Source organism: Martes martes (genome assembly GCF_963455335.1).
Source record: "Martes martes genome assembly, chromosome: 3".
Taxonomy (NCBI): domain Eukaryota; kingdom Metazoa; phylum Chordata; class Mammalia; order Carnivora; family Mustelidae; genus Martes; species Martes martes.
The window spans coordinates 161,048,237-161,066,956 of record NC_137890.1 but is presented as its reverse complement, the minus strand read 5'-3'; the positions used below and the strand labels follow the sequence as shown (position 1 = coordinate 161,066,956).

Here is an 18,720-nt window from a genome sequence, read left to right as displayed (position 1 = left end):
TAATATATGGTCTTTTTAAATGAATGTTCCATGGACACTTAGGGAAAAAGGTATGCTCTGTGTTCATGGAACAGAGCATGAGATATAGCAGTTGGATTTCCATTGTTAATTTTTTGTGTAGTTCTTTTACCGCTTTTATGAATTTTTATTCCCTTGACCTGCCATGGACTAGGAGAATGCATGCAAGTCTCTTCCTAGAAAGTATTTTTTCCCGTATCTTGTTGTATTGAATATATTTTCTTTATGCACGTTGATACTACATACTTAGGCTTATGTATATTCAAAACTGTTAGAACCTTGCTCTGAGTTATACTCTTTATCATAATAAACTGTGATATATGACCAGAAGGCAACCAGTAGATCAGAATTATTATAGTTCTATTTCCTCCCCACGGTTCTTTCCTCCACTATCAATTTTAGTTCCGAATATTTATTTTTACACTTTGAATATACTTTTACTTCTACCATTTGGTGTATCAGCTCTAAATTATGTTTTCTCTATCTGAGGGATCAGGAAATCAGCTCACCTAGGCAACCTCTGCTACGTCACACTATTATGATCACATCGACATCATCAGGATTTATAACACTTACATTCCGTCCCATAACAACACATCGGTATGGATCTAAATGGAGTCATGGTGACGGCCAGGCCTTTTGCTGCGCTTTCGATTCTGGTTGCCAGCTCTCCGCCAACAGGTCGTAGGCTCAGAAGAGAGAAGGCCTTTGTCCCTGTCCTGTGAGGACCACGGCGTACAGCTCCAGTGCCAGGAAGACTGAGAGGAATGCAGCCGGTTTGGAGGCTGGGAATCTGGGTTTGGAGCCACAGGCGGGGGCTTGGCCCAAGGCACCGGGTTCATGAGCCTGGGAAGGCTGCAGTGCCCAGCAGCAGAAAGAGGGCAAAGTAGAGCAAGCAGGAAGGACTCGGCTACAAACACAGCTGATGTGTCCCTGAAAACTCAAGGATAATCGGGTCAGAGATTTCGCAGGGAACGGAACGTGTAAGTCCTACGGAGGAGGTGGGGACACTGAATCCTGAAAATTTGGGTTTCAGTGGCAACGTGGTCACATGTGACCCTCAGGCCAGATAGGCCTGGGAACATTTAGTCTACATCTGAATTTCAGATGTGACTCAGGAGGAAAATACATTTTTCTGTGTGTGTGGATAAATAGTGAGGCTTGCTTAAACAGAAATGTGAGATAATAGCTGTTTATTTGAAGCTCTTACCCTAATAGATACAGATGAGTGCTTTTGTCTTTAAATAATAATCAGAGTTAGGACTGGAGACAAGAAGAAAATACTCCCTAGTACAACTGCTAGCTTTCTCTGTATTGAATTTAAAATCGTCTTGTCGTTGTTGCCTTTCTGCCCTCAACCACGACGTGTGCATTCGTGTGTGAGCACACGTAGCCCTCTGGGGTTTGACTTCAACACACCCTGGGGTTTCACATCCCACCTCCCACTGTCCAAATCCCCCCCTCCCCCGCCCTCCCCTGAGTCGTCAGAGGCACAGGTCCAGAAAAGCAAAATCACCTTGTCACAAGGTTTTCCTGTTCCCTCTTCCAGAGGCCACTTCTTCCTCCTTTGAATTCCCATGATGTTTTATCTGTGCCTCTCATGGAGCTTATCTCTTTCTGGCTTGTATTATAGTTGTTTACGTGTATTAGACATCGTGGTCAAGAGGAAAGAACTTCTGGCTGTAGAGTCAGACCTGTCTGAGGACAGATCCCAGGTCCATCCCTCACTAGGTGGGTGGCCTTGGGAAAATACCGACTTTTGGAAGCCTCCTTTTGAGGCGGGGCGGGGGTGGGGGGCGGTGTGCAAAACACAAAAATAACATTCTCTCTCAGAATTGTTTTGAAGATTGGAGATAGCATACGCAAAACATAACGCTTGGTAAAATACCAAGAGAAGTCAAACGCTATTATTATTATCGTTATTTGTGACGTTATTTTGGTTAACTTGGTTAATTCTTACGTCCCCTACTAAAGTATTTATTTATCCGTTTATACAACAGATATTTATCGAAGTCAAAGTCTGTGTCAGGCACTGGGGGCCGGCGTGGAGCAAAAGACAGAGGGTTTGCAGGATAAAGGCAGAAGGTAAACAAGCAAACTGAGAAATACAGAGATAATTTGAGATGACGATTGCACTGTGAAGAAACTCAAAATATCCTGCGGAGGGCAAGAGAGGCAGGGGAGGGAGCGAGGGCCAATTCTTGGAAGGGAGCTTGGACAGAGCGGGGTCCTGGTGGATGAGAGGGAAGCCTGGGCATTTCAGAGGAGGGGGCAAGGCTGTGAAGGGTCTGGGTGGGGAATGAGCCGACAGCAGAGTGAGTGAAGGAGAGTATGCCAGGGATCAGACAGGAGGAGACAGACAGGGACCTTTCCCTCAGAGTCGTGCTGGCCCTGGTCAAGAGCGCGGGTTTGATTCTCTGTGTGATTGGGAACCTCCCGGATAGACACGGTGCGCTGGTTTGTATTCAGTGTTTTATCTGCCCTTGTGTTTGCCTCCTGGAGAGCTGTTAGCCAGCAGCTGGGTCCACAGATTTTTGAGAAAGTAGAGAGCAAGGGAAGGGAGGAAGCCAGGAAGAGAGAGAGAGGGAGAGAGAGAGAGAGGGAGAGAGGGAGAGCCCGAGGAGGGGTGGAGAGAAGATCCTAGTAGACACCCACACAGATGAATCTGATGGTTTTCCCCCTTGTTGGGGGTTCAAGGACAGACCGAGGCTGGCCTTGGTGGGTGGAGAAAAACCTCCATCCTCCTGTGAACATTTGGTGTCACACTGGTCTCTTTCCTGGGGTGGTCCCAGATGGCGGTGGGGGCTGGGGACCTGGGAGGTCTTCGAGAAGAACAGTCTCCTGGCTGCCTCTGGCTTTCAGGTCACAGATAACAACTGTCAGATGGTCTCACTGTGAAGCAATAAGCTTCCCCAAAACAAAGAGGCGGGCCAAGCTCCAGAAAAGCTGCAGTCTGGACAAAACACACAAGCCTGGAAAAAATTAAAAGTTCATGAGCGACTGAACAAAGCACCTCGGGGAAATGCAAGGGGTTAAACGTAAGCAAGCACACGATGTTCCCAAGCCCCTGAATGCAAGGCAGAAAAACAATCGCAATCCTTGGTAAGGGGGAAAGGAAAGCAGGAGAGAGAAAAGTCAGTGTTCCCCTGTGAGAACTAAAAATAATGCCATGTGAGGTTGGCCCAGCCCTAAAATGGAGGGAAAGAGAAATGAAAGGCAGGAGAAGGGATGAAACAGGATGAGAGGATGTTGGACAGAGACAGGGCCTGCTCAGGGCTGCCTGGCTCTTCTGTCTTGGGCAGAAGGCTCTCTCCACAACATGGGGTGCCTGAATGTCCCCTACTGGGGTCCCCTGGACACTCTCCTCTCTAAGAACTCTGTGGTAGGGAGAACCTATCCTATCAATGCAGCAGAAACAACAGCTTCCTCTTCAGTATTTTTTCTTCATGAAGTTTGATCTTAAATATGAAAAGAGTTGGACTCAAGCCCAGCCAACCCTGGGGGCCCAAGGGTGCAGGGGACATTTGCTAATAGATAAACATCCCCAAAAGTGTGCTTCGGTGAGACCGGAACAGCTGTGTTGAGATGAGCAGGGAGTGTGAGAGGGTGAGACCCGGGGAACCCTACTGGAATCCAACGGAAAGGTGATAGTGCCAGGATGGGAGGCGAATGTCCCTTCCCGGCTCTTATCTTGAGGAGAGTAATGCAGTAGCTAGAATGCAAGGCAGAGCTGGCTGGCGTGTTTGTTGTTCTTAAGGCCCAGTTTCCTCATGGGCGCCAGTCTTGCACTCAGAAAGCTGCACGAGTGCATTTCTGAGAAGCCACACAGAGAGATCACAAAATTCCACCTGAGGCTTTGTCATCAATTTTCCCTGGAGCACAGGACCTTTTTTTTTTTTTCTTTTTGGCCGGAAATATAGAATAAAGACCAGGCAAGGTAGACTTCTTGTGTCTAAGGCTTTTTAAACATTACATATATAAAACGATAGACCAACAATAGACCAGGGTATGGCGGGAGTCTCTAGAATGAGTACCAAACCTTTTCAGAGTAAATAACATCCCCACGTTATACATGGTAGAACGCAGGTCCGAGAAGCTACGCAATTTTCCCGTGGTCTCTTACGAAATAGGATTTCCTGGTTGGCCTAGAACTGTCTAATTCCAACACTTTCCAACCCTTTCCTAGAATAAAAACTTATCTCTCCATGACCACAAAAGGAAAAATTAAATGGCGCATTTCAACTGCGAGGTCATCTTTGTTGAAAATCTTTGAGCGTTGATGAAGTTTTTATTGGGGACTCAACATTTGTATGGAACATACACAGTGGGCATCGTCTTCTTACTCGGAATACTGTGGTGTGGTTTCCTCTTTTGAGTTTGTAATTTCCAGAGAGAAATGCTCTGTTACAATTTTTGCCTGAGGGTTTCTTTGTGTCATGAAGATCAGCTCCTTTGCTGGGGCACGGAAGAGTAAAAATAGATTTCCCGTTAGTAGCAACAAGTAGGAGTTGTTTGTCTGCCAGAAGGAAATTCTTTCATTCTTTTCCTGCTTCGGTTCTTTTTGTGCCAACAATTAAGTAAGGTTCATCACTGAGTGAGCCAGAGCCAACCTCACGGATGGGTGGTGTAGGTGGTCCCCTACCAAAATGACATCAGGGATGTGAAGACAAAGGCGTTGAACCCAGGAGAGACTTGAGAGCACCAGCCAGGAAAGGACTGCCGACTCCCCAAAAACAAAAGAGAGAAAAAGTTTAGCTTTGATGGATTTACCCAGAATTGGAATGATTCCGAAAATCTAGAAATTGAGGTTATTGTTAATTTAGCAAACATGCAAGTATTATGTCATCGTCAAAGTAAAGTTTTATTTTAATTACATGTAGAAGAAAGGGATCGCCTCATCATAATCCTTTCCAAGGCTCAGTGCCTATAAAGTATTTAATCTGCTTTAACTAAACTAAATACCCCTTATTAAACCCCACATGGGTACCTAAAATCCCACCATTAGCAATTACTTTCTGTTTGCCAAAGTGTTCTCTTCCTTCTGGGTATGTTTTCTTTTTTGAGCCAAAAACCCTGGGAGCTAATACATTCATTTTATATACCTCTGGAAAAAATAGTTTATCAGATGTGTTTTCTCCACTCCAGAAAGACCCTGGGCCCCACAAAAATATTTGGTGAAGGGGGTACCCCACTTCAACCAATGTGTAGAATTAAGGAGAGAAAACTCTAGAGACAAACTTTGCTGATGGAGGATTTTTGCCCTAGGCCAGTCCCTAATTCTATACCATTCGCCAGGGCATTATAAAAATTGTAAAATTCTGTGATTCCAAGAAACTATCTATCTGCTCTGAATCTTTGTTGAATCCACCAGAAATCACAATCCCTTCTTCCCAAGGGGGGAAAAAAAATGACCACTGCCAACCCTGTGAAAAACATCACATCAGATTTTTGTGTTGACAAGTTTCTGATCCCCAGGTTACAATTAAGTAACCCTCATATTTATATAAACAAAGAAGTGGACAGCCGTAGAGAAGCACTTTGCCCACAGTCACACAGGTAGTGGCAAGGCAAAGACAAGAAATGAAGTAGTCACACAGCCATTAAAAGAACCCGCCCCCTCGCCCCTGCCATCAGATTCCCATCTGTCAAACATTTCAGCAAACAGGAATATTAGGGATACTCTATTCAGGGAGAAGTTTGTTTAGCTCAGCCAAACTCATTTTATTTTTCAACAGATGAAGTAAACCAGATTCAGAAGTCTCCACTTTTGTTCACATATGGGGCATGGGTCCCTGCTAACTGGGATAGTTGGTGTGTGGTGGGGAAGAGAGAGGGATGTAAAATTAAATGAGCAATTCAAATTTAAACCAGAAACATGCCACTAATAAAAAAAATAAGTTGGCTGTTTTAGACGCCTCACTAACATTTCCTTCCTGGATTGGGGGCGGGGGGGCTGTGTGTGTGTGCACATGCATACGTGAGTGGGGTGTTGTGCATGTGTGTGTGCATTTGGTTGCCATCTTCTGTGACAAGCAAATTAGAAGCTGCATTTAAACTGGTGAGGAAAATCGCTTAATTAAGAATGGAGTTTTGAAAGAGACAGCCAAGGTAACACTTTCATCCTGACTTAACCAGAAACCCTCAAAAGCACTAGAGAAAGTTAGACTTGCAGGTAGGGAACTCAGGGAAGGAGTACAGGTTGTGTCTGGAGTATTTAAGTGTAAAATCAAGAACTTTCCACATGGCATTTTCTGGCAACCTAAGGTCATAAATGTAAACCAGGATTTCAAAGAACATGGATTTTTGTTGTTATTTCCATGTCTTTCCATTATTAAACTTTAAAAACAAAGCTCTGGGCTTCACTGGAATGGAGTGGGGCTTCCAGATCTGTACCTACTCACTGAGTGATCTTAGACAAGTTATTCTTCAGGCCTTTGATTTTTTTTTTCACTCTCTAAAATAGTGTTTTATATATCTACAAAGTTTTGGGATGAAAGGTTATGCAGGAACATGAGCTGATCCATGACCAGACACAGGCATGTAGCAAAATGCTCAGTAAAGTTGAGTTCGGTGGTGGGGAGGGTTCCTTGGGTTTTCAGTATATGTGATCCAGGAGAAGTTGTGAACTCATGGGACCCTAGTTTCTTGACCTGAGAATAAGAAGTTGCACCAGATGACAGATAAAGGACTCCATCCAGCAGTGACCCACTGTGATTCTAGGATGCTTTCTCTCTCTTTGAAAGTTATGACTTCTCAAATCCATGCATCAGCTTCGCACACTGGGTCCCTGGAAGACAACCCCCCTCCCAAAACTCGCCAGCAGTGGAGGGCATTAAGGAATCCATTTAGTCAACCTGCTATAAATTCAATTTTAAAATAAAGTCACAGCCAGTGAGAGTGGGACTAAAATACAATTTCCTTTATGTGTAAAACAAGTGGTCTGATCTGCGATTGCCTGCAGTGCGAGCTCCAAGGAGGCAAGAATGTGTCATTATGAGGGTATCTCTCACACACAGTATAGAATAGTTACTCACTAATATTGTGGGTATGATGAATGAATAAAATATTGATACTCTATAGCAACCAAAAAATACCCAAGGAATTGCCTTCCTAGCTAATGACTCAACTTATGACAATGACTCTTCTTTTTCTTTTTTAATCCAGTAATCCTGAAACCTCTTATCTTTGTCTTATAGTTTACCAGGTATTATCTTCCTGACTGGAATTCATGCCCTTGGCTCTGATTTCCAGTTTAGGCACAATAGTTGATGACAAGTTAGAAAAGGAGACTGGAAAAGGATGCCTGTTTGTTGTCTCTCTGATTGGTTGAGGATACCACAAACTACTTTGAACTCCTTTTGGAATTTCTTGAGGAAACCCAAACCTCCTTTAATTGGTTTCTTTGCCCCTCCCCCCACCTTTTGGCTATTAACCTAAAAGTACAAAAAACACACACAAAGTATTATCCTAAATGTACTCTAATTCAGCTCTGCTTGCCTAACTATAAAAGTACTTCAGTGTTTGTAAATGAGATTTAAAGAAGTCCTTTGGGAACCTCAGTGAGCAACTGTACAGGGATTAAGAAATAAACTCTGATAAATCTGATCATAAATTCTGTCCAACAGCAATATAATGGTGGCTGCAGAACTTCATAAGACTCTTTCAGCACATTGGGGAGAATTTCAGAATCCCAGGGCACAAACTTTGCCTCATCCCAAATATCTCTCTTGAAAAACATCAGTTCATAGGGATCAGCAAACATTTCCTATAATGCCAGATAGTATTTTATTTGGTGGGGGGCAGGGCATTTGGTCTTGGTCCCAACTGCTGTGATAGTGTTATAGGCAATACATAAAAGAATGAGCAAGACTGTGTTCCAATAAAACTTTATTTACAAAAACAAGCAGCTGGCTGGATTTGGTTTATAGACTACAATTGTCTGACCCATGACTGACTAATCATGGCATAGTGTGATGTATGAAAATATAGACATGTGGGGAATTCACTGAGATTCCCATCCAACTTCCTTTGTGTTTTTTAAATGTTTTGTTTTGCATTATTAAAGCAAGACATGATAATTGGAAAAACTTATGGAAAAATAGAAAAACTAAAATTAAAATAATTTATAATGCCATCAGACATACCACTTCTTAATATTTTGGGATATTTTGTTTCATTTAGGATTTTGTTCTGTAGAATCAGGATCATGTTGTATAATACTGTAAGTCCAAGTTTCCCTAATTCCTTTGTTTTTCTGCTATGTCCTACCTAAATTTAGGCCAATTTTCCTAACTTCTACTTTATAAATTGCTTTTTCCAGATGCAATGAGGATCTCCTGCAATATCATTTCTTTTCTCACATTTAGAAGCACATAATACTTAAGCACATGATGCTTAAGATTTGGAGCGACATACATACAGAAGAGAGCAGAAAGGATAATGCCTAGTGAACACCAACAACACATTCTTCTAAGGTCAGGGTATGCAATAACCCCAGAGAGATGTGTGTTCTGGGGAAACAAATGATTACTAATACAGTCTCGTGAGGTCTTTGTTAAAATCTATTTGGTATCAGCTCTTCAGGAAATTCTGTGTAGTTCATGTATAGTCCAAACTTTGAGAAGTCCTGTGGATTGGTGGGGTTCAGGACATACTACCCCAGAATAAGACACCTTAGAATATTAAATATTTTAAGCGGAAGAAACTGAAGAAAACAGCAGAAGCAGGAAGATCATTCTGACCTTCTCCCCTGGAACAGGTCATGACACACTTAAGTGAGTGGTGCCTGCCCCACACCCACAGGGAAAGAGCATACTTATCTCCAAAGACAAGGAGGTGTCTGAGAAGAACGAGAATAAGCTGGCTCTGCTGTTTCCCTGTTTACTACCATAGCCTCAGACTCCTTAACCTTTCGCCTTCCTCCACAATTGCCCACTTTTTATCAAACCAGGCCTAAAAACATCCTTCTAGCTGTTTCTTTGGGTCTTCATTTCCTGAGGAAAGCAGCCATGTTATGCAGAACTTACACTGAGTACATTTGGATGCGCTCCCCCTGTCAGTCTGTCTTTGCCAATTTAATTTTCAGAGACCTCAAAAGTGGAGGGAAACTCTTTCCTCCCCTGCAGGATCTAGGAGAGGGAATTCCTGGACCGGAGGTCCCATCATTCTTTTACTTCAGGTGAGGTCTCCCTCTTTAGTTGAAATTCATGTTTCCACCTCCTCTGGCCAATCTTGGTCATCTATCTGATCATCCATATTTCTAACAGAGAATTTGAGAAGCTCTGATTTACTTCCTTTTACAGAGTTAATATGTAAAACCGAACTCCTAAAAACCCAGGGGTTTGGATTTTATGTGGCTGTCACATTTCACCTGTCGCCCTATCTCATTCTTCAAATAAAGCTGAGTGTTTCTGTTCTGTTGCTGAAAAGGGGGATATTTATGGAGAAAAACAATAGGGAATCAGAAAGAGATTTTTGACCCGAATAAACTAAGCTAGACATAAAGGTAAAGGATGGAAACAACCCCAGTAAGGCCCTGCTACTTTGTAGGGTGAAAGTTGTTAAGTTGGACAGAGCTTCATTTTTGGGCTCCCATGAGATCATATTTGCTCAGCAAATTCATGACACAAGCCAGCTGCAGTGATAAATGCTTTTCATGACCAAAACTTAATTGTTTAAGTACTTGGAATCCAGAGACTTGCAGTGGCACTGATGAGAATACAGACTCGGCTGTCAAAGCCATCCTCGATGGAGAGGCTGGTCTGTTGCATCAGAGCTGGTGACACAGACACATCCCTTCTCACCTCTGCTTGCACATCTGGGAAACAGGCATAAAGGCAGTACCTACCTGTGGGTTACTGGAAGGATGGAGTGAGATAATTAATGTGAATCCTGGTAGCTAACCTATGATGAATGCAGCGTAAATGTTGCTATTTGTAGCAGAATCAGAGAGATAATCCTAAATTCTCGATTATTAATTCTCACAGGCCCCTTGACATTTTACTTGATATAGTGTGTTTCTGTATGTGTGCAAAAGGCAATAAGACGATTATGTTATAAATTGTACCACTGATTCATCCCAACTAGACTTCCCTCAAATGACCATTAAATAGTGATGTCTCTGTATGATTTCAACAGAAGTTAGAGTGATGTTTGCTGTGTGATACCACTAGGGGAGAAAAATTAGTTGTGGTCATTGTTTTTGTTTTTGTTTTTTTTCTTTTAAAGTAAATGGACACAGTTAATATACAGTGAAGATGAAAGAATGACTTCAAGCATTTATTCAATCATGTTCTGTGCTACCTATGAACAACGACGATATCATTTACATCACTGAGCAGAGGGAAGACCCCTCCAGCCTCGTGTGCCAAGTAAGAAAACTCAGGCTTCTTACTCTCAGTGGAGCATCATGCTGATTAAGAAAATGAAATTAAAAAATTAATTTCCAATCTCTTCCCACAACGTTCAATAATTTGAGTTTGCTCTAACAATGTGAGACACACCAATCATCTGTTTAAATTGTTTGAGCAAGAGAACTCAGTTTGGGAGAAGGTGGGGGAGTTGGCTGTTTCTCTATTGGCAAGGTGGTTTATTATTTTCAAAAACCATTGATGTCCTGTCCCTTCTAGTGGTGAAACAATCCAAAAGCTTCCACTGGCACAGAAACTGGGGTTTCCCAACTCGCCCACCATGAGCCACCTAGTTAAGCACACATTCCTAGAGAGCTCCAGGGAATCAGCATTTCTAAGTGACTCTAGTAATCCGACAAGTTTGGGCAACCCTTCTCCACAGTGGTTTTCAGCTCTGACCCTGTACTAGTCTCCTGGAGAGTATAAAAAGCAGCAGCTCGTAGCCATGATCAATGCCCAGACCCCACCCCAAAGTAAATCAGCACCTTGGACTTGGCCCCGCCATTGAAGTTTTTGAAAGCCACCTGGGTGATGGTAATGTGTCTCAGGCACCGTGCCCACGACCCCTCGATGCCAATCTGCATTTGAACAACCTCTTGGGGGGATCCATGTGCACACTGAAGGTTTCCACAAGGCTGTTTAAAGGGCCTATCAACAGAATATCTACCTTGCCATCTGGAGGAGGATGGAGTTTTGCTCCCTACTCCCTCTTCCCACTTACTACCACCAACAAAAGCAGCTTAAAATCTTTTCAGAGGTCTAGTTCTTTATCCTCTTGGTCATTGAAAGCCAACCGAAGAGGGATAGTGTCAGGCAAACCTCTCTGTTCCAAAATCATTTATTAATTAAGGTATATTAAATAGTGACACCACTCTTACCCAAAGGCCCCAGCAACTTTTCATTGGCAGTTTCTGTTTCACGTCCCACAACCAAAAACATTAAGGATCACTAACATTCACATCCGTGAATTCATTTAGACAATTTTCTTTAATTAACGATGAAGACACTACAGTTCTAAGTACCAGACAGAATCAGGGAGGAAAAAATAAAAACAAAAACAAAACAAAACTGAAAATAAGCATAACACTATAAAGAAAACTCAGAAAAGTGAAACACTTCTAAATAAAATTATATACCTGGCCTGGTACCCATGACATATATACATAATACATGTTATACACGTATATACAATAAATGTTTTGGTAGCAACACAGACCATGCATTGGTCCTTTTGTACACAGATGAAGTAGCACCATCAGCAGCACCACCATCTGAAGATGATAAACCAAACTGCACATACAGTAAATGAAAAAATATATATGTATTTAATTTGGCCCACCCTGCAGCCAAGAGGTGTAAGGAAAGAACCCTGTAAGAAAAATTGTTCTGGGAACTACATTCTGAAGCCAACGGCAAAGTTCTAAGATCAACAAACAAAACAAACAAAAACAAAAATAAAACAGCACTAAAAATGCTTATACAAATACAGACAAGTTGTTTTTTTTTTTTTTTCCTGTTTGCTGAATTTGTCCTATCGCGTGGCATGTTGGTTAACACTGGGGAAGTTAACAGAAGCAAAGGGAGATTTAAATGTCAGGTGAACGGCAAGGATCTAGAACACCAGAGCTCTTGGTGTACATATCACAAATGCCAAGTCATCAACAAACGATGAAAGGAAGACAACTCTCCAGCTAAGCCATGTTGTCTAGTCTTATTAGCTAATTATAAGCTAAATTCCTTAAGAATAGAGTCAAACCCCTTCACTATCTTTCTGCCTCCTCTCAGCATCCAACTGGATGTTCTGGTTACAAGCTGTGGGAAACCCAGCATAGTATCCGACCCACACATTCTCTACCCGTGTCTAGGAGACAATAGGACAGAGCTATGGTGGGACCTCCAAGATGTTATCTGGCTTGACTTTGGAGATGATCAAAGGTACCAGTGTCTAACCCTTGAAGTTCTACTGACAAGAAGGGTATTTTGCTCTCCAGAGCGAAGCTCGTAAGACAGAAGTTCTTTCTCTTAGTATTGGCAAGGCCATATTTTCTCACATCCCAAGAAGTGCATGCTTCTTCCCCTAAAGTTTTTTAGCAGTCTTTATGAATGCAGCATTACCTCCAACTAACACACACGATGTCCTAGGAACACCAACTCCCCCGTCAAGTCATTGCAAAGAAGCGATTTCATGTTTGGCTTCCATGCATCCTCCTTTGCGTCCCTTCCAAAGGGTCTCCTGTCTCTCCCCAGTCAAGGTCTTACTTCCCACAGGGTCTCTGGTTTCAGGGCCTCTCTGCATGATGGACTGACCCACAGAGCTCCAGCCAAAGCACTCAGAGCACTTCACATCTCTCCCATTTCCCATAGCTCTACCGCCACTGGACGATTAGCTCCCCTCCCATTTTTAAACCACCTGCAGTAAATAAAATTAAAGTTTTTACCTACCTAGCATATTGCATTCAGGATGCAAGACTGAACAAAACGGGGCTTCAGTATTGTACTATGCTGTTCATTACAGTATAGTAAAATTGTTTCTTAATCCTTTAAATGTCTCAAATTTAAAAGATAGGAGACAACAGGGGGAAATAAAGGGTAAAAAACCTCTACTTTTGGCTCAATGATTTTTAGTAAACCCATTTTTGCCGTCAACCTAGATTAATTGAGTCCCTGACCTTTGAAAGTCAGCAAGAAATAGCCACAAACGTAACATCAGTACTGAATTGTCATTATTGACTCAGGGGGTTGATCATTAATGGATTCTCTTCACTTCTAGCTGGTTCTAGGACTTTTTTTTTCCCCCTGCCCAGAATGAAGATATCATCAAAGTCATAAACTATATTTGTTCTTTCCACAAAGGAGAATTTTAAAACTCTGCCCAGGTCTCTAAGAAAGAACACTATAAAAGATTGGTCTCATGAGGAAAAAGCCACTAACTTATAGGTTAACCAGAGGCCACGAGAAGCCCCATTAATGTAATTCCTTGGCTGGCCTACAAATACTTGGAAATGGATAAAAGCCAGCTTTCAATAGGAACTGAACACAAGGATTTTAGCAGCTGATGTCGCTCAAGGTCAAGCCCTCTATAGGCAGAGCATGAGTTTTTGCCTTAAATACCGGCCACTTCCAGTTTTAAATTGGTGCAGTCTGACACCACCACCAAACCCAGCTCAGGGACCACTAGAAGCAGCTTATTACAATAGGATTTCCACCTTTATGCTATCGGACTCAACAAAACATCAGAGAAATTCACCAAGAGATGGCTTTTCCATTCTGTTGATTTCTGTTCTCACCCAAAACATGTTGGTACTCCACAAAGCAGAGGTATCTCAGTAATACATATTCAAAGTATAGTTTCCTTGAGAAATAATAACCAGCTTCACAGGAAAACGGTTGGGGCTGACCTTCTTCACTGATGTCTCTTTAACTACTTATGTCCTCAATGGAAGAAAGCAGGACAGCTTGCTCTCTTCCTACACTAGGCAGGAGTAGGAGTCAGAATACTTGAAAAAATTTAAGTTGGTTTGACCAAGAAAGTCTTTTTTATAAAAGTGTAAAAAAAAAAAATTCATAGCAGATTTTTAAAATCGGTAGTGTTCGGGGCGCCTGGGTGGCTCAGTGGGTTAAAGCCTCTGCCTTCGGCTCAGGTCATGATCTCAGGGTCCTGGGATCGAGCCCCGCATCAGGCTCTCTGCTCAGCGGGGAGCCTGCTTCCTCCTCTCTCTCTGCCTGCCTCTCTGCCTACTTGTGATGTCTCTCTCTCTCTCTGTCAAATAAATAAATAAAAATTAAAAAAAAAAATCGGTAGTGTTCTCTCCTCATAGGAAATGATGTAATTCAGTAAATGCAAATTCCTTGAAAACAATGGATTCTTAGGCCTACAGACCTATTCATCTTACAAATTGATGAGCATGCAAATGGTCAGAATCTGCAACAATGAACTTCGTACAACAGTCTGTGAGGTACATGCCATCCGGTTGAATTAATAGTAACACAGGCCTCAGCAGCGTGAGGGGTTCCATTTATCTCCACTCCCTGTTGAGTAGAGTAGGGATTCCCCCCCACCCCGCGCCACCGACTGGCTGGATGAGGGGCAGCAACCACCGCAGTGGTCCCCAACCGTGGCCCCTTCCTTGTAGCCCCTCCCCAACCCAGGGAGCTCAACCCATCAGAGAAATGAAATGTTGCTCCCCTCCACAGCAGGGCTGGGAAATTCTGATGCAGCGTTTACACAGACTCTGAGGGAGCCCGACCTTGGCATTAATTCACTTAACCTTTAGGAAGTTTCCTGGCAAAAAAGATGAAAAACACCGTGGGCAATATCTTTAAGTACATCCACGGCCTTCTCTTTTTCACAAGGAAAAATTCCAAGATGTGTGTGCTTTCCAAACAAGAAGAGGATTAACATCTTCCCTGCTGGCTAGATGTTTCAGGAGCCAGTCATTATGCTTTGACATGCTCTCTGTGCACTGGGTTTTATTAACTAAACGTTAATAGGCCAGTACCCACCAGGGCAAATGGAACCAGTTAGATCCAGTTCAATCATGTAACTAACACGGGATGGGCTCAGGAAACAAGAGATAAGGGTCTTGTGGGAAGTGACATGTAGCCCTGGTCATGATAAAAACCATTTTTCTGGAATTTTAACTCCTGGTTAGAAATCAAAGACAAGCACTCACTTGTCTTAACCACCTTTCTTGAGACAATGACAGAAATAAAATATCCTAACGTGTGCATGGGGGAAAAAAAAAAAGGTAGCAGGAAGCTTACAGAAGTGGGGGGAAGGGGAGAAGAAAAGATCAACAGTCTCTAGTTTATTATGAATAGAAAGAAATTTCCAGAATTTACAAACACCCACATTGTTCATTCCAAAGAGAGCTCTTGATTTAAAGGGATCACCCAAGTCTCCTCCTCCTTACAGTATATACAATGGAAGACTCTGATTTCCTTTGCTTGTAATTTCGCTTCCATTCAATGGCCAATTTTAAGCTGACACTTGAAAACACCCAGTAGAATATATCCTTCTTCAGTTTAATTAACGTGGCCTACTGCCTTACAGGAAAAAATACAAAATGAAGATCAATTCTTGTAAGGATCTCAGCTCAACATCAGGGCTATATTACAAGAGATAGTATCCACAAATAGAACTATACAACTGAGAACCATCTAATGGCACTATGATTCTTATTATATTATTTTTCTGAATTACAATCTTAAAACAAGGATCGTATCCTAGTCTACTCTCATTAGCCTTGTTTTAAGTATTTGCTCCACTCTTTACAACAGAACATAGTATACCTCAGTTCCACATCCAAAAAAAAGATGTGCTGTAAGAAAAGTTACATTTTAATTAAAAAAATTACACATAGAAATCAAAACCTATGTTAAATATTTAATACTCTCTCCACCCAACGCGAACAGTTTTGGATGAAATAATTTACAGCGATGCTTTGTCATACACAGTTTCAGCAGCAGATGAAATGGATCTTGTAAATGCAAGGAGAGTAAACCCAATCTCTCGTGGCATGGTGGTGGGCACATCAGCTCACGTGGCCAGCTATGTCCTTAAGGTTGACGATGAAGTTTATGCAGACTCATGGTTCTGGTGTCACAGTGCTTTTTTGCTTGGCACAATATAGTACGTGCAGTCCAGTCAAGGAACTCCTGAGGATTGTAGAAAGTAAACAAACTGAAATGGATGCATCGTACCATCTACTGAGGAAGAAGATGTGAGGTCCTGGTTGTGAATCGTGAAATATTCAGAGTCTGGGTACCCATGAGGAAAGGGAGGATTTGCTGAGGTCATTCAGGTCTTCATTCTGGAAAGGAAAACGAAAAGGATTCGTCACCACGGGCGTATCACAAAGTGCACCATTCCATCAGTTTTTATGGGTTTTTCTTTAACAAGGAGGCAGGATCAGATAGGCAGATGTCACAGGCACAAACAGTACTGTGTACTTAAATAAAATCAACAAAGTGTACTTAACTTTTTCCCCCCCTTTCAAAATGCAAGAGTCTAAAGCAAATACAAACTCAAAATAGTCAATATTAAATCAGTCAACAGATCGATGGGATTTGGAGGTTTCAGAGTTGAGTAACACAAAAACACAAAATACTTTGATGTTCTGAGGATCCAAACGAAAATGTGAATTAGAGGTGTTGCGTCAAAGTACTATAAAACATGGTGAAGAAGTTACGGTCAGGCTGTGCTTCATCTTCTTTTGGTTCAAAGTCAACTGCAGATTTTAGAATTTGAAGTTGCAGGGCCTAACATCACAATATCTGAAGTCAGTTTTTAACATGACATTGCTTGATATGAGGATTTCAGATGCAGAAGGAGACCCAGTGAAACAGATTTAGTTAATCATTAAATTAAAAAAGAAAAAGGGATTCTGATTTAGGTATAATAGAAATGTTATTCCGGCAGAAGCACATTGCTTCTATACAATTCCAGAAGGCAGACCTCAGGGGGCGTTACCCAGGCCCTTCCAGAGAGGAGACACCTTATTCAACCTCATAAGCCCTCTTTTGGTCTCCAGTATTAACATTAGATAGACCTCCTGAAGCCCACATTTACGTATTTCAAAGTTATCTACACATACCAATGCTTATAGAATGGTGCAGACTCGATAGTAAATATTGTCAAATGGGTAACAAGTTGCATTAGATATTATGGGGCATATAAAGCTGAGTTGTGCTACAGGCCCTGTTTTCTAGAAAATCTAGGAAGGAAGGTAAGCTCTGTTCATAAATAGAAAGAATACAAAGGAAAAAGGGGGTAAATCCCATGGCAGATGCACAGAAAAGATACTCTAGCTGCATGGAGGGAGGAAAGATGCTTCTAGATGGGAGTAGAAAGGAAGTACCTCACTGACACATCTGGCATGGACCGGGAGAAAAGGGATAGTTTGGGAATGTGGAAATGGGATCGTATCTTTGCTGCTTCAGGGCTGCATCCCCAGAGCCTCGCACCGGGGCTGACGCACAGTAAGGACTCACTAAGAGTGGAACGAACCAAAGGGACAAAGCACAGGTCCTGCTGAGACACGTGATAAAACGAGGCCTGGGGAAGGGTATGGCCATGGGCAGGACAAGTGGAGAAGGATGGATTGTGTTAGATCCCAAGGTATGTGAAAAGGGATCAAAGGAGGTAAATCTGAAGAATGTGGTGGGACCGATGGCGAAGAACCTCGAATGCAAGGCTAAGGTATCGCCATCTAAGTCTAGGGACACCAGGACATGGTTCAGGATCCGTCCAGATGTAGTAGTACTAATCCACGTCAGCTACAAGGAAAGGAACAGATTCTACAATCCATACAATGTATATGTTGACCAGCATGACTGGTTTTCTCTCTCGTCCCTTGAAGGAGAGTATGGCTGGCACCAGTTAGCGTTCACCATTTGGCGTTCAGGTAAGCTGAAATTTACCAGACATGGACTAGTTTTATGAGATTCCTGTCGACGTTTTTAAAATATTAACTCCGCCCCTAAGGGACAGGTAAACAGCCTATTTTTCTATAGACAAATAAAGACTTCCCATAGAGACGCCAGTGCAAAAACAAAAAAGGACTCCAGGCTTATCCCTCGGATTGCAAGCGAAACAGGACTGACTTTGTGTAGTTCCTGCAAGTGAAATGAAAACCCATCCCTTCAGAAACCCTGGAGACCCATCTCCAGATCTCTCAATACTTTCAAGTTTTTCCTGAACTCACACCGTGATCTATCAGAATGTTCCTACAAGAATATGTAGACAGAGCTTCACACAGCTTCATAGCTCTGGGCCCAAGATGAAGTGGGAAGTACATACTTTATTAAAGGGCTTGAGACAAACAAACTGCTCATTTATAGAAAATAGGGGGGTGGGGCGAGCGAAGGGCACACGGTATGCTTTTCGTTTTATACCTGGCTCTCATCCAGAATGGCAGGATAAAGAGCTCAGCACAGGAACAAACTGTATCCAGTTTTGTCCTCACACCTGCCAACCTACATGGATGCAGAGGGACAGAGACTGGGGGCCTCCCTGGGGAGGAAAAACCCTTGGGCTTTGCCAGATACTGATATCTATTGCTTTGGGCCACTCTGAACCCACCCCTCCCTATCATTTCCCACAAGTATGTACGTTCAAAGAGCAGTAAATAAAAGGGTCTATTAATGGCACCATAAACCTTCCCTCCAAGGTCTCAGCATACTACTTCTCAAAGCCCTTTATTGTACATCCTGATCAGCACATGTCTCAGTCACTAATGCCACCCACCGGTGTCATCACCTTGGGGATCTCTGAAAAAGTGAGCAAGTGGGC

General features: G+C 42.5%; 1 protein-coding gene and 1 long non-coding RNA gene across 4 annotated transcripts in view; one reads left to right on the top strand and one right to left on the bottom strand.

Moving 5' to 3' along the window:
* The first annotated feature begins 854 nt into the window (after window positions 1-854).
* Window positions 855-11,467, top strand: LOC308340517. Its single transcript, XR_013966613.1, has 6 exons — window positions 855-1,001; window positions 1,652-1,749; window positions 2,019-2,103; window positions 8,339-8,492; window positions 9,104-9,196; window positions 10,246-11,467. It is a non-coding gene; the product is annotated as an uncharacterized lncRNA (long non-coding RNA).
* Window positions 11,468-15,213: 3,746 nt separating this feature from the next.
* The window catches only part of IRS1 (insulin receptor substrate 1), a 58,699-nt gene continuing 55,192 nt past the window's right edge, over window positions 15,214-18,720 (bottom strand). For all 3 annotated transcript variants that reach the window (XR_013966610.1, XR_013966611.1, XM_080799749.1), the window contains one exon: window positions 15,214-16,240. The gene's annotated coding sequence lies outside the window, so the exon portion shown is untranslated. The remainder of the gene's footprint in view (window positions 16,241-18,720) is intronic.